Below are 14,925 nucleotides of genomic sequence, written 5' to 3'. Positions count from 1 at the left end.
GTCACTCATTCATTCACTCATTCATTCAGTACGTATTTATTGAGTGCCTGTACGTCCAGGCCACACACCGGGGAGTAAAGGAGACAACGCCCTGCCTTGACAGAGCCCGCATGAGTGAGAGGAGCAGGCAACCAACTCGTAAGTAAAGAATTGGCCGCTTCCAGCTGGTGGCAGATGCCAGAGATTCTATAAAAAGGAGGGGCAGGACGGGGTGTGGTGGCAGACGCCTGTAATCCAGCACTTTGAGAGGCTGAGGCGGGCAGATCACGAGGTCAGGAGTTAGAGATCAGCCTGGCCAACATGGTGAAACCCTGTCTCTATTAAAAATACAAAAATTAGCTAGGTGTAGTGGCGCACGCCTGTAGTCCCAGCTACTTAGGAGGCTGAGGCAGGAGAATCATTTGAACCCAGGAGGTGGAGGTTGCAGTGAGCTGAGATTGTGCCACTTCACTCCAGCCTGGGCGACAGAGCAAGACTCCATCTCAAAAATAAAATACATTAAATAAATAAAAAGGAGGGGTGGCATAGATGATGGGAGCAGGGGGTTCTTTAGACAGGCTGGGCTGAGAAGGTCTCTCTGCAGTAGTGCCCAGGGGCACCAGGCAGGAGGCAGCGGGGCATCCTGCAGCAGATGTACACTCACCCTTGAGTGGCTGGAGAAGAGGCGGGCAGCCGGCAGGGGCCAGTCCTGAGTCCTTGTTTCCTGCATTTCACAGATGCGCAGAGAGCGGCTGGTGATGGGGCCCGCACTTGCTTGCTAACCAGCATCTGGTCTGTTCTCCACAGACAGTCAGGCCCTGAGGATGGAAACCTGGCAGAAACAGCTCACACCTCTGTCCCCAGCACCTAGCACACTGTCTAGCATGTGGTGACGCTCAACACCTGTCTGTTCAATGAATGAATAACTGTGCCATCAAAAGTAGGAGGCTAGATGCCAGGCTGTGGCAGGAGATAGCAGAGGCCTCAAGTGCTGGCATCAGAACCCCAAACTTGATCTGCCTGGCACTGAGGAGCCACAGGAGATTCTATCAGGGAAGGGACAGGGTACTCAGACCTGTGTTTGCCTGGAGCCCCCTGGCTACCATGGACAGGCTGAGGGAGATGGGGCGGTGCGGGGGCATTGGTGGAGGTGGGAACAGTGCCCCCTGAGTCTACAGCAAGAGGGGGACAGGGCACAGAGGCCAAACAACTGGGAGGCTGGGTTGGGGCAGCAGAAGGGAGGCCTGGCAGGGTGGGCCAGCCCTGAGGACAGTGGGTCAGGAGAATCAGCTTCCTCTTGGGACAGGAAAGTGTCTCCCATTATGGTGGTGGCGGTGGGGGCCAGGAAGGGCGTTAGAGTGGCTCAGGTCCATCCGCATCCTTCTGGAAGCCTGTTTTAGCTTTGATGGAGCCCTGGTTGTCACCACCCTTGGGGTACAGGGCAGCTGTCTCCTCTCTTCTCCACTGCCTCCTCCAGTCAGCTGTCGCCAGCCAGAGGTGGGAGGTGGGCTTCTGTGGGGCCCCAAGTCCCTCCAGCCACCCCCAAAGCAGCTCTATTCCTGGCTCGGCCTGGCATGTAATGGGCTGACCTCTGCCCTTCCCTCTGCCCCCGCCCCCCAGCGCCCTGCCCCCTGGGTTAGGTCAGTGATGAAAGCTGGTGGGAGACGGGGGGCGGGGGGGGGGGGCGGGGAGGAGACAGACAGAGCCTGAGTGTTCCCCGCCCCTGGCAGCACAGAGGCCAGCTCGTTGTGCTCGCGCTCTCTCTCTCTCTCTCTCTCTCTCTCTCTCTCTCTCTCTCTCTCCTCTCTCCCTCAGTCAGGGATTCTCAAACTCAAGTGGGAAGCTATTTCTCTTGCAGATGCTGCAACACCCTGTCCCCACCCCTTCCTCAGAGATTCTGAATCTTCGGGCCCATAGAGGGTTGCGAGTCATGGTTCAGACACAGGCTGGGGAGGCTGGTAGGACCGCACTTTGAAAAGAGCCGGGAGACCTTGGGTGTCACTGCCCGCCTCTGAGCCTCAGTGGCCGCAGTGTGGAATGGGGTCTTGGGATGCTAAGAGCAAGGCCACCCTAGAGGAGAGGGATGAGGACAGCATGTGAAACTGACATGAATGCACCTAGTCCTTCCTTTCTCCTCACCTGCCACGCCCCCACCTTCAGTATCCCTGTGCGCGTCGGTCTGTGCTGCGCTCTTTGTCCCATGGGTCTCGGTGGCCACCTCTGCACGATAAATCCCAGACTGGCCTAAAGATCGTAAGCTGTACACCTGGCCTTGGTAGTGGGCAGGGCAGGTGTCCTGCCTCGTTTTTGTTTTGTTTTGTTTTGAGACGGTGTCTCACTCTGTTGCCCAGGCTGGAATGCAGTAGCCTGATCTCTGCTCACTGCAACCTCCACCACCTGGGTTCAAGTGATTGTCCTGCCTCAGCCTCCCAAGTAGCTGGGAGTACAAGTGCCCGCCACCACGCCCGGCTAATTTTTTGAATTTTTAGTAGAGACAGGGTTTCACCATCTTGGTCAGGCTGGTCTTGAACTCCTGACCTCATGATCCACTCTCCTCACCCTCCCAAAGTGCTGGGATTACAGGTGTGAGCCACCGCGCCCGGCCGTCCCGTCTCGTTTTGTAGGAGTGTCTCAGTTATTCTTAGTGCTTTGCTCTTTCTCACTGATGTTTGGAATCAGCTTGATAAAGCACCATCAAAATGCCTGTCGGGTTTTCATCAGAACTGAGTTGGATTGACATGAATTTGGGGAGAATGAATATTTTTATACTGAATCTCTCTATGCAAGTTAATAGCTGTCTGTCTCTTTGCATTCACTTAGGTCTTTTATTTCTTATTAAGGATATTTTTTAAAGTACAAAATTAGAAAGAAGAGGATAATGATGCCTTTTCTACCTAACGCCACGCTGCCCAGTGATCCCTCAAGCCACCCACTCCCTTTTCAGCCATGACCGCGCCCCCGCTGCACCCCTTCCTCCATCCCAGCTTTCCTTAGTGTAGAGCAAATGTTGGGCATCTTCTTTAAAGTCTTCCAATAACTTTTTTGTCTATGTTTTAATTTTCAAATCATTTTAGATATGCATGAAGTTGCAAAAATAGCACAGAAGGGGCCGAGCACAGTGGCTCATGCCTGTAATCCCAGCAATTTGGAAGGCCAACGTGGGCAGATTGCCTGAGCTCAGGAGTTCGAGACTAACCAGGACAGCATGGTGAAACCCTGTCTCTACTAAAATACAAAAAATTAGCTGGGCATGGTGGCGCATGCCTGTAATCCCAGCTACTCTGGAGGCTGAGACAGGGGAATCGCTCAGACCCAGGAGGCAGAGGTTGCAGTGAGCCGAGATGGTGCCATTGCACTCCAGCCTGGGTGACAGAGCGAGACCCTGTCTTTAAAATACACACACACACACACACACACACACACATATATATGTGTATATATATACACACACACACACACCTGGGCATGGTGGCATGCGCCTATAATCCCAGCTACTCTGGAGGCTGAGGCATGAGAAGCACTTGGACCCAGGATCATGTCACTGCACTCCAGCCTGGGCAACAGAGTGAGACTCTGTCAAGACAGACAGACAGACAAAGAAAAAGAAAGAGAGAAAGAGAGGAAGAGAGAGAGAGAGAAAGGGAGGGAGGAAAGGAAAGAAAGAGAAAGAAAGAAAGAAGAAAGAAAGAAAGAAAGAAAGAAAGAAAACTGGCTAGGCATGGTGGCTCAGAGGCTGAGGCAGGCAGATCATGAGGTCAGGAGTTCAAGACCAGCCAGGACAGCATGGTGAGATCCTATCTCTACTAAAATACAAAAAATTAGCCATGTGTGGTGGTGCATGCCTGTAATCCCAGTACTCAGGAGGCTGAGGCAGGAGAATCGCTTGAACCAGGGAATTGGAGGTTGCAGTGGACTGAGATCGTGCTGCTGCACTCCAGCCTGGTGACAAAGAGAGACTCCATGTCAAAAAAAATAAAAAATCATCATTTTCAAGTGTATGATTGGTTGGTTTTTCGTATATTCTTAAGGTTATAAAACCATCACCGATTTCTAATTCCAAAACATTTCATCACACCAAAAAGAAAACTTAACCCATTCATAGCCACTCCCCAAACCCTCCTGTCCCAGCCCCCTGCAGCTGCTAATCTACTCTCTGTCACTATGGATGTGTCTATTCTGGACATTTCACATGCATGGAATCACATCATATGTGACCTTTACCTCTCGCTTAGCATCATGCTTTCAAGGGTTATCTGTATTTTAGCTATAATTAGTTTTGTTGTTGTTTTGATAAGGAATCCTACCCTGTCGCCCAGGTTGGAGTGTGCGACGCACTCTTGGCTCACTGCAACCTCCACCTCCAGGTTGTTCAAGCGATTCTCCTGCCTCAGCCTCCTGAGTAGCTGGGATTACAGGCGCCCGCCACCACGCCTGGCTAATTTTTGTATTTTCAGTAGAGATGGGATTTCACCATGTTGGCCAGGCTGGTCTCAAACTCCTGACCTCAAGTGATCCGCCTGCCTCAGCCTCCCGAAGTGCTGGGATGACAGGCGTGAGCCACCGTGCCCTATGATTAGTTTTTGATAGTGATTCAGTGTAGGAATACGCTTTCTCTGCTAAATTTCATTCATAGTTCTAAAACTTTGCAGTAGATGATTCTGGGTTTTCTGTGAATAGACAGTCATACACTTGTAAATCCTTATCCCTTCTCTTTTCATGCCTACTTTCCAGTCTAGGACCTCAGATACAATGTTGAGTTGACTCATGGATGAGGGGCAAACCCATCCCTGATTTTAAGAAATGTGGGCTGGGTGCGGTGGCTCATGCCTGTAATCCCAGCACTTTGGGAGGCTGAGTTGGGCGTAGGGGGGGCAGATCACCTGAGATCAGGAGTTCGAGACCAGCCTGGCCAACATGGAAAAACCCTGTCTCTACTAAAAATACAAAAAAGTAGCTGGGTGTGGTGGTGGGCCCCTGTAATCCCAGCTACTCAGGAGGCTGAGGCAGGAGAATTGCTTGAACCCAGGAGGCAGAGGTTGCAGTGAGCTGAGATCACGCCATTGCACTCCAGCCTGGGCAATAAGAGACTCCGTCGCAAAATAAATAATGTGTCCATTGCCCTTTTAAGAACTGTGTTTGTGCTGGGGTTTGTGGATAATCTTTAACAGTTTAAAGAAGTTTCTTTCTTTCTTTCGAGACAGGGTCTCACTATGTTGCCCAGGCTGGTCTCAAACTCCCAGGCTCAATCAATCCTCCCACCTCAGCCTCCCAAGTAACTGTGACCATAGGTGCACACCACCATGCCTGGTTAAATTTGTATTTTTTGTAGAGACAGGGTTTCACCTTGTTGCCCAGGCTGGTCTCGAACCCCAGGACTCAAGCAATTCGTCTGCCTTGGCTTCCCAAAGTGCTGGGAGCCACCATGCCCAGCCTAAGGAAACTCCTTTCTATCTCCAGTTTGCTAAAACATTTTTATCATAAATAGATGTTGATAATTATTTCCGGTGCCAAGATGATCATATGACTTTTCTTCCTTAATTGATTAATGTGATAAATTCAGGAATAGATTTTTTTCAAACGTAAAATGACCCTTACATTTCTAAGATAAACAGTTTGGGCATGATGCATTTATCTGTTTTGCTAATATTTTATTTAGGATTCTCGCTTCTAATTTCACAAGCCGGGTTGGTCCGTGATTTTCCCGGGACGCGCTTTGTAAAGGGAAATGCGCGTTCTCTGATCTCAAGTGTCCCTCTCTCCCAGTTTCTGTCTCTTTCTCAGAGTCTCTATCTGTCCCTCCTGGTACACACTGCTTTGGCTTGAGGGTGGTTGGCCTAGGGGGTGTCCTCTCAGGGGACAGAGAGTGGGAGTCTCCACCAGACCCCCGAGGGAGCCACCGAGGACAGGAGCAAGAGGGCCTGGGACTGGCTTAGCAGTCATTGCTCCTGGGCCCCTCGCTGAAAAGGGAGGCTTGACAGAAACCCCCACTCCGTTCCTCTCAGCCCCACACACTCAGCCCTCAGAGGAAGTGGCTAAAAAGGGGCTGGGGTCAGGGGTTAATGACCCCATTGTGCTTGGCTCTGACGGATGGCCCTGCTTGTCAGTGGCAGCCCAGGGACACCCCCCTGCCCCTCAACCTTGGGGGCCCCGTTGGCCTTTGATAACCACTGGGGGCCACCTTTCCCCACTGGGGGGTGCCAGGCCAGCCTCTCTGGTGGGGTGTGGTCTGCCGAGGCCCTGACATGTAGCCTCCACGCCCTCTCTACACTCACCCCATTCTCTACACGGGGCTACAGGGAGCCACGGTGGGGGGTTCTGACCGAGGGAGCCGCCCAGGGCCCTCACCCCATCAATCTCAGGCGCCTGGCACAGGCTGGGCCACGCCAGCCCTGTCCTTCTTCTGGACAATTGTGCCCTCAGAAGTGACCTGGCGAAGCCCAGCTCTCCCACATTTTGGATGGGGAAACAAGGGATGACTCGGGCAGGAACCTGACCAGGAGTGGAGAAAGAAAACGGGAGGTGGAGATTGCAGTGAGCTGGGATCACGCCACTGCACTCCAGCCTGGGCAACAGAGTGAGACTCTGTCTCAAAAAAAAAGTAAGAAGTTTAGACTTGGCAGTTTGTTACTTGTGTGACACTGACCGTTGACCCTTCAACCATACTCCTGGTGCTACCAAAAAAACCTCAAAAAATCCTGGTAGGCATCATTTTTAGTTGCTGTGTCATATTCTATCATAGGATTGTGCTGATGCATTTCACCAATTCTCTAAAGGTGTTTGTTTGTTTGTTTGTTGAGACAGAGTCCTGCTCTCGCCCAGGCTGGCGTATAATGGCGTGACCTTGGCTCACTGCACCTGTGATGGCCACGCCTGGGCTCCTCCCTCCACATCTCAACTGAGACTGGGAGGCCCATGCTGCCCTGGTGCCCCGGGGCTGTGACGTCCCAGGTTCAAGTGATTCTCCTGCCTCAGCCTCCCGAGTGGCTGGGATTACAGGCACCCGCCACTATGCCCAGCCAATTTTTGTATTTTTAGTAGAGACAGAGTTTTACCACGTTGGCCAGGCTGCTCTCGAACTCCTGACCTCAGGTGATCCGCCCGCCTCGGCCTCCCAACTGCTGGGATGACAGGTGTGAGCCACCAAACCTGGCCATAATCCTCTACTGTTGATTAAGGTTGTGGCCAGTTATTCACAATTAGACACACTGCAATAGAGATCTTTGGGCATGACTCTTTATTTATGCCTAGTTTGCTTTAACAAAGTGTCATGCAAATGTAGCTGCCATTTGCATCGGGTTATCAGAGCCACCAAGCCAGCAGAGCATCCGTGTGCCCTTCAACAAGCACCCATGGGTGTCATATCTGTGTTAGACAGTAGCTCTAAAGCATCCCTTAAAATTCAGCTGCAGGCTGGGTGCAGTGGCTCACACCTGTACTCCTGGCACTTTGGGAGGCCAAGGTGGGCAGATCACCTGAGGTCAGGAGTTCGAGACCAGCCTCACCAACATGGAGAAACTCCATCTCTACTAAAAATACAAAACTAGCTAAGCATAGTGGCACATGCCTGTAATCCCAGCTACTCAGGAGGCTGAGGCAGGAGAATCGCTGGAATCCGGGAGGCAGAGGTTGTGGTGAGCTGGTATCATGCCATTACAGACGGGGACTTCCACTCAGCCCAGCAGTGGCATGTGGGCACTCTCCCAGCTCCACCCACCCTTTCTGGTCCCCAAGGCTTCCCTCTTCTGGGGCCTTCAGTAGAGACAGCAAACCCCCAGAAGCCCACACCCCCGAACCCCTCCTCTATTGCAGAGAGGAGAGGCCCCTCAGCCTCCCCTCCTGCAGTCAGCTTTGCAGCTCTCAACCCCCACACCCCGCCGCACCCGCTGCCCTCCTGGGCGTGGGCCCCCCGCAGCCGCAGAAGCCCCGCCTCTGCAGGAGATCCTCCCCCACTGGCGTGCCCTCTGCTGTGTGGTCAGGAGCTCTTCTCTCCTCTCAGCTATTGCTCCACCCGCTTCCTTCCCAGCCCAGCTTCCCCAGAGAACTGTCTACCAGCTCTCTGTACTTCCTTCCCTCCTGAACGCTCTCGACCCTGTTCTGAGAAGGTGCCATGGCACGGGAAGCCACTCTCCCAAACCCTCTCCTCCTCATCGCTCCAGGCCACTTTGCTGGCCACCCACCCTCCTGGATAGCGCAGCTCCTTCTCTGACCCCTCCAGGTGGGTGGGGTGGGGCAGGCCTTCAGACCTCCTTTCCCTTCCTCTTTTCATTCCCCCACTGGCTCCCACCCAGGGGGCCCCTGGAGCCTCTTCACAGCCCCCATCCTGGCACAGGCCATAGGTCGGCCTCAGCCCCTGGGTCGGTCACAGCCCCTGGGCACCAGGGCAGCCTGGGTCTCCCAGTCTCCATTGGGATGTGGAGGGAGGAGCCCAAGTGCGACCATCATCCTGGGCCTCCAGCCCATGACCTGCAGGGACCAGGAGGACCGGGAGGAAGGCAGCCACTGTGTGCTCCTAGACCCAAGAAGGAGAGGCTGGGGCACCAAGCTTCTGGGTGATCTGCTGGCTGGGCCCTTGTTTCTCCAGGAAGAGCAGCTGAGACACTGTCCCATCCCATCCCTCCCCAAACCCACTCCAACGTCGTAGGCAGCAAGCCTCCAAAAATTGGTGGTTGTGGTTTACTGCTTCCTGAGGTGGAGTAATCACCCAGGGCAAAAGTGTCCAGGTACAAACATTCTCTTTCTCACTCTTGCTTTTGGGTAACAGCTGTATTGAGGTGAAATTCGAATCCCACACAGGTCACACATTTAAAGCATACAATTCAGTGGTTTTTTGCAAATTCATAGAGTTGTGCAATATCTTCACAGTCATTTTAGAATATTTTCATCACCCAAAAAAGAAAGCCTGTATCCGTCAGCCATCATCCTCTCAGCTCCTAGCCCCAGGCAGCCACTCACCTACGTTCCTTTCTCTACAGATTTGACTATTCCAACATTCCAGACTTAACCCGTCTTGCCTCAGTTTCCCCATCTATAAAATGGGGGTGATAATGGTGCCCCAATTTGACAATGGTTAGCTGGGAGGGTTCAGTGAGTTATCGTGGGGATGCAGGATGAGGTCTGCACAGAGTCAAGGCTGTGTGACATCTACTGTCATTACTTGGCCTTGTCTGGGTCTCCGGGAGCTGGAGCCCTTCCACCGCCCACACGCCTTCTACTTGCCCTATGAGCTCACTCCGCCCTCCCCTCTCAGATCCTCTCCTAGACTCCAGACATCCCAACAGTCCCTCCCCAAGCCTGTCTGTCCTGCTGTGTCCCTCACTCAGGAAATGGAATGACCTTCCACCTGGTCACCTGGGCCAGAAACTAAGGGGCATCCTTGAAACCTCCCTCCCCCTGTGCCTGCCCCCGCCATCTGGTCCATCAGTCTGGACTGTGTCCTCATATCCCCTCGCTGGCAGCCGCCCTGATCAGTCCCCACCACCAGCACTGGTCACCAGCCTGGCTCTGGGGTTCCGTGTACTTCTGTCCACCACTCACTGGCCACGATGCCTCAGGCAAGTCACTCCTCTCTGAGCTGCCGCCTCCTGGAAAATAAAATAGGGATAACTACAGCGCCGTCTTCCTTCACTGTGTTGAGGAGACATGAATGAAATACATGAAGAGCTTCAGCCCTTGATCAACATCACTGTAGTCATCGTATTCTCTCTCCCTAGCTGACTTGACCACTCCTGACCAGGGTCCCTACCCCCATCTCCCCCTTGGCACATCTTCCATGATTTTTTTGGGGGGGACAAAGGAGTCTCACTCGTGCTGCCCAGGCTGGAGTATAGTGGCACGATCTCGGCTCACCACAACCTCTGCCTCCCAGGTTCCAGTGATTTTCCTGCCTCAGCCTCCCAAGTGGCTGGGATTACAGGAGCCTGCAATGACGCCCAGCTAATTTTGTATTTTCAGTAGAGACGGGGGTTTCCTCCATGTTGGTCAGGCTGGTCTCAAACTCCTGACCTCAGGTGATCTGCCCGCCTCAGCTTCCCAAAGTGCTGGGATGACAGGCGTGAGGCCGCGCCCTGCCTCCTCCACACGCTTTATAACAGCTGGCATTATGGAGCGCTGATCATGTGCAGGACAGCTGACCATGTGAGGAGACCTGTCCTTCATGCTCCCGTCACTGTCATGACACGCCCACAAGGCAGGTGCCTGTGCCCTCGTTTTACAAAGGAGGAAACTAAAGCTGAAGGACCCCCGGTAGGGCTTACCCATTGCCTCTGGATACACCGCTGGTACCTGTGTATTGATTCAAAACATTTATTGAACATCTACTGTGTGCCGGCACTGAGCTAGGTGCTAGGAAAACAGTTATAAACAAGACAGGCATACAGCCAGCCCATATGGCAACGATCTTTCTAGAACACAAATCTGACTCCCTTGAGATCCTCCAGTGACCACCCCACTGCCCTCAGGGTCCTGTCCACATGCCTTCCCAGGGCACCCTTGGTGCTCAGGAGCCCCCCTGCTGACCTCTGTGGCCGCTTTGCTGACCACTCCTCCTCCTGCTGCCTCTTCCACCACCCTTGCCAGACGCTCTGCTCCAGTCCGTGGCCGGGGGGGCCTCTCCCTACTAGCTTTGCCACTCATATCTGCTTCCCTACCCTTTTCTCAATTCCTTCCTTCCTTCCCTCCCTCCCTTCTTCTCTTTCTCTTTCTTCCTTCCTTCCTTTCTTCCTTTCTTTCTTCTTTTGAGACAGGATCTCACTGGAGTGCAGGCTGGAGTGCCATAGTGTGATCTCAGTTCACTGCAGCTTTGACCTCACAGGTTCAAGTGATCTTCTAGTCTCAGCCTTCCAAGTAGCTGGGACCACTGGGACCACCGGCATATACTACCATGCTTGGCTAATTTTAAAATTTGCTGTAGAGACAGGGCGTCCCTTTGTTGCATAGGCTGGTCTCCAACTCCTTGGCCTCAAGAGATCCTCCCACCTCACCCTCCCAAAGTGCTGGGACTACACGTGTGAGCCACCACGCCTGACCTCATTTCTCAATTTCATTGCCTGCAGAACTTTTACTGTCTTGAGGCTTTCTTCACAGTCACCTCTTCCAGGAAGGCTTCCTTTCCCAACTTCAGGTTTGGAGCTCTTGGGTAGCTCAGGCCCCCTCTTGCAACACATGCGCTCGTCACTGATTTGCCTGCCCTCCGTGAGGGCAGCCAGGGTCTCCCTGAACTCAGTGGCCCTGGCCCTGGCCCTGCCCCTGCCCGCCACCCGGTCCAGTGCAGGTGTGTAGGTTTCCTCTCTGGGTGTCTGTGCCCGGCTGGGACGCCAAGGTGCTTCGCCAGCAGTGGCTTTGCTTCCTTTGCACTCTGTGGAGGCAGAGCTGGCGGAGGGGTGGAAGCGGTGCCTCTTGGGAGCAGCTGAGTGCAGCCTGCCAGGGCTCTGGCTCCTGGGACCAGGTGAACTGCCCAGGCCTCCATCCCTCCCCTCCCGCGGCACCAGCTCTCTCAAGGCGAGGGTGGCTGCCCTGGAAAGAGAGGATCCGCGCTGCAGTCAACTGGATGAGGGCCCAGTGCTGGCTGTGGAGCCTCTCTGTGCCTCAGTTTCCTTATCTGAAAAATGGCATCATCAGCCGTCCCCGCCCACCTTGCAGGGGTATGAGGGGACGCGGGCAGGGACAGTGGTCGGAAACTGTGTCCCCAGAGGGCATACACTTCGTTGTGTGGCTGGTTTCCCAACATTCGCATCTTGTAAATGTGTTTTAGTTTCTGAAAATTCCGGCACATTTGGTTTTAGGCTTTGTCTGGGGGAGGACAGCCCCGTCTGGTGCTTCCCGTGGGTGGGAGCGGGTGCGGAAAGGGCTCTTTCTGGAGGGGCTGGGTCCCAGCGGCGGCGCCCCCAGCAGTCCCCTCAGTCTTCGGGCGGGAGCTGCTCCCTCCGGGTGGCGCGGGCCGCGGGAGATGGCGGAGGGTCGCGTCCTGTCCAGTGCGGGCAGGCGGCCTGGCGCGGAGGCTGGGGACGGAAGGGTCCCGCTGCTCCCTAGGGGAGCAAGGTGGCCAGGGACGTCCTGCGGAGCCCCAGCCGCCCCCCACGACCGCCCCGGCCCCGCGAGCCCCAGGGAAGCCGCGGCCGCCCCGAGGGCAGCTGGCAAGATGGCGGCCGCCTGTGCAGGCGCCGGGAGAGGGAGGGCGCCGTGGCCGCCACGGTCAGCGCGCAGCCCCGGGGTGCGGGCGCCGGCGGCGTGGGGAGGAGGGAGTTGGGTGGGTGGGGGGCCGGGAAGAGCCAGCGAGAGGGGCAGGGAGGGGAACAAAAGGTCCCTTTGTGGCGCGTTGGGAGAAGAGGGAGCGCATTACCCAATGCCCAGAAGCCATGTTGGTAACAAGAGAACCATTCTCTGCCTCCCTTGGAAAACAACTTGGAGCAGAGAGAGACAGGGAGAGACTTAACCCCATGGGCGCGGGCGCAAGGGGCCCGAGGCCACGGCGGAAGGTAGGGAGGAGCGAGGGCACTCTTGGGGCCTGGGCCGCCAGATCTCACAACCCACCCATCCCGTCCTGTCTCCCTGTGGTTCCCGGGTCCGGAGCCCATCATGGCCGCCAGGTCAAACCCTAGCCTCCCTGTGACCCTGCCGGAGCCATGGCTTCCACCTGCCTGGGCCCAGCCTGGTCCTTTCCCGGGGGCAGCTTGCTTCAAGCTCCAGGGCCTGGCCCACCCTAACCTCAAGAGGACACCCTCTGAATCCTCACATCCCCTGGCTTCAGGTCCCAAAGCTGGTCGTGGTCCCAGGGCCACCAGGCCTCCATTGGCCTCCTGATGCTGACAGGGAGCTTGTCCCTTCCATCTTTGCACAGTTTGCCTTTCAGAACGTTTTTCCTAACATTTAATCACATCGCTTCTTTCCCCACCCAAACTTTCTCCCCTTCCCCCACCTTCTACCTGCCTAGCACTGGCTCCCAGGCTCCCAGAGAGGCCATCTGATCACAGGCAAGGGGTTCTAAAAGCAGCTGCTGTTCATGAGCACCTACTGTGCTTAGGGCGCGTCCCACACGCTGACTTGATGACCCTTGCTACCTCCAGCCAACCTGAATGAAGTGAGCTTCTGTCCCTCTGCTGAGGCTACTAGTTCAAAAAGCACCTCGCACAGGGCCACCCATAGGAGGCACCCGATGAACAAAAGATAGGAAGTGTTGGGAGGCTGAGGCAGGTGATCACGAGGTCAGGAGATCGAGACCATCCTGGCCAACGCGGTGAAACCCCGTCTCTGCTAAAAATACAAAAATTAGCCAGTTGTGGTGGTGCATGGCATGTGCCTGTAGTCCCAGCTACTCAGGAGGCTGAGGCAGGAGAATCTCTTGAACCCAGGAGGCAGAGGTTGTGGTGAGCCTAGATCCCACCACTGCACTCTAGCCTGGGCAACAGAGCAAGACTCCATCTCAAAGAAAAAAAAAGATAGGAAGAGGCCAGGCACAGTGGCTCACAGCTGTAATCCTGGCACTTTGGGAGACCAAAGCAGAGGGCTGCTTGAGGCCAAGAGTTCAAGACCAGCCTGGACAACTTAGCAACATCCCCGTCTCTACAAAAAATGTAAAAATTAGCCAGTCGTGGTGGTGCACACCTGTAGTCCCAGCTACTCAAGAGGCTGAGGCAAGAGGATCACTTGAGCCCAGGAGTTTGAGGCTGCAGTGAGCCAAGACTGCGCCACTGCACTCTGGGCTAGAAGACAGAGTGAGACTTTGTCTCTTAAAAATAAAATAACATAACATAAAAAAGAGTATGGTTGCTCATTAGCAGAATAAAGAGATCCTTCCTCCCTCCCTCCCTCTCTCCTTCCTTCCTTCCTTTCTTCCCTGGTTGGGCACCGGCCATGTGCCCAGCACTGTTCCAGCTCTGGGGCTATAGCAGTGGACATAACAGACTGCCTTGCCCTCACAGGGCAGATGTTCTTCTCTCTCCTCAGGAAGATGGACAGTATACAAGTAAACTTACAAGCTAACAGCAGGTAGCCATGAGTTCCAGAATAAAAAACAAAGCAGGGTGAAGGTCGAGAGAGATGGGAGGGGTGTTATGTTAGATATGGTGGTCAGAGGAGACCCCTGCAAGGAAGGATATCTGGGGAAAGAATGTTCCAGCCAGTGGCAACAGCACAAAATGCTTGGGAGGGAATGTGCTGTTGAGTTTAGGAACAGCCAGGAGGCCAGTGTGTGGGAAAGGGAGTCAGACACGTGGGGTTGGAGGACCCAGCTCTGAACGCTGGGGGAAGGCTAGGCATGAGGAACACTTAGGGGCTGTGAGCGGGGGTTGGGGGAGATGTGGTCTGAGCTCCATCGCAACAGGACTCTGGAGATCAAGGTCAGAAGCTGAGAGACCCACAGGCCTTGGCCACAGCCCTCCTTAACCCCTCTCTCCATCCCTTGCAGCCGCTCCTCCCGCATTTCCCACCCCTCCTAAATGAGATCCAAATCATTCTTTCGGTGTTTACTGAGCATCTAGTATGTGCTAAGAATGGGCCTGTTTCTCTAGGACAGGTTCCTAAGGAGAGCAGCCTTGCCCATGGGGCGGTTCACTAATGGGGGTTCCAGGCCCCTGAAGGGGAAACTGGCCTGTGGACTGCCCTAGTTGCATAGAAGGAAGTCTCTTCTTGAGGGAGTTTTTAAAGCTTCTCAAAGGGCTCTGAGGACCTTCCCTGCCCCACCAGCCTCATGATGCCGTGGCATCAGCAAATAGCCTAGAAAAGCCGGGGCTCAGCAGGGCACAGTGGCTCATGCCTATAATCCCAGTGCTTTGGGAGGCTGAGGCGGGTGGATCATCTGAGGTTGGGAGCTCGAGATCAGCCTGGTCAACATGGCAAAACCTCTTCTGTGCTAAAAATACAAAAAATTAGCTGGGCGTGGTGGCGGGTGCCTGTAGTCCCAACTACTTGGGAGACTGAGACAAGAGAATTGCCTGAACCCAGGAGGCGGAG

This window comes from Aotus nancymaae, unplaced genomic scaffold (genome assembly GCF_030222135.1).
Source record: "Aotus nancymaae isolate 86718 unplaced genomic scaffold, 86718_ANA_hifiasm-v0.15.2.pri h1tg000076l, whole genome shotgun sequence".
NCBI lineage: Eukaryota > Metazoa > Chordata > Mammalia > Primates > Aotidae > Aotus > Aotus nancymaae.
Note: the sequence above shows the minus strand (reverse complement) of the source record.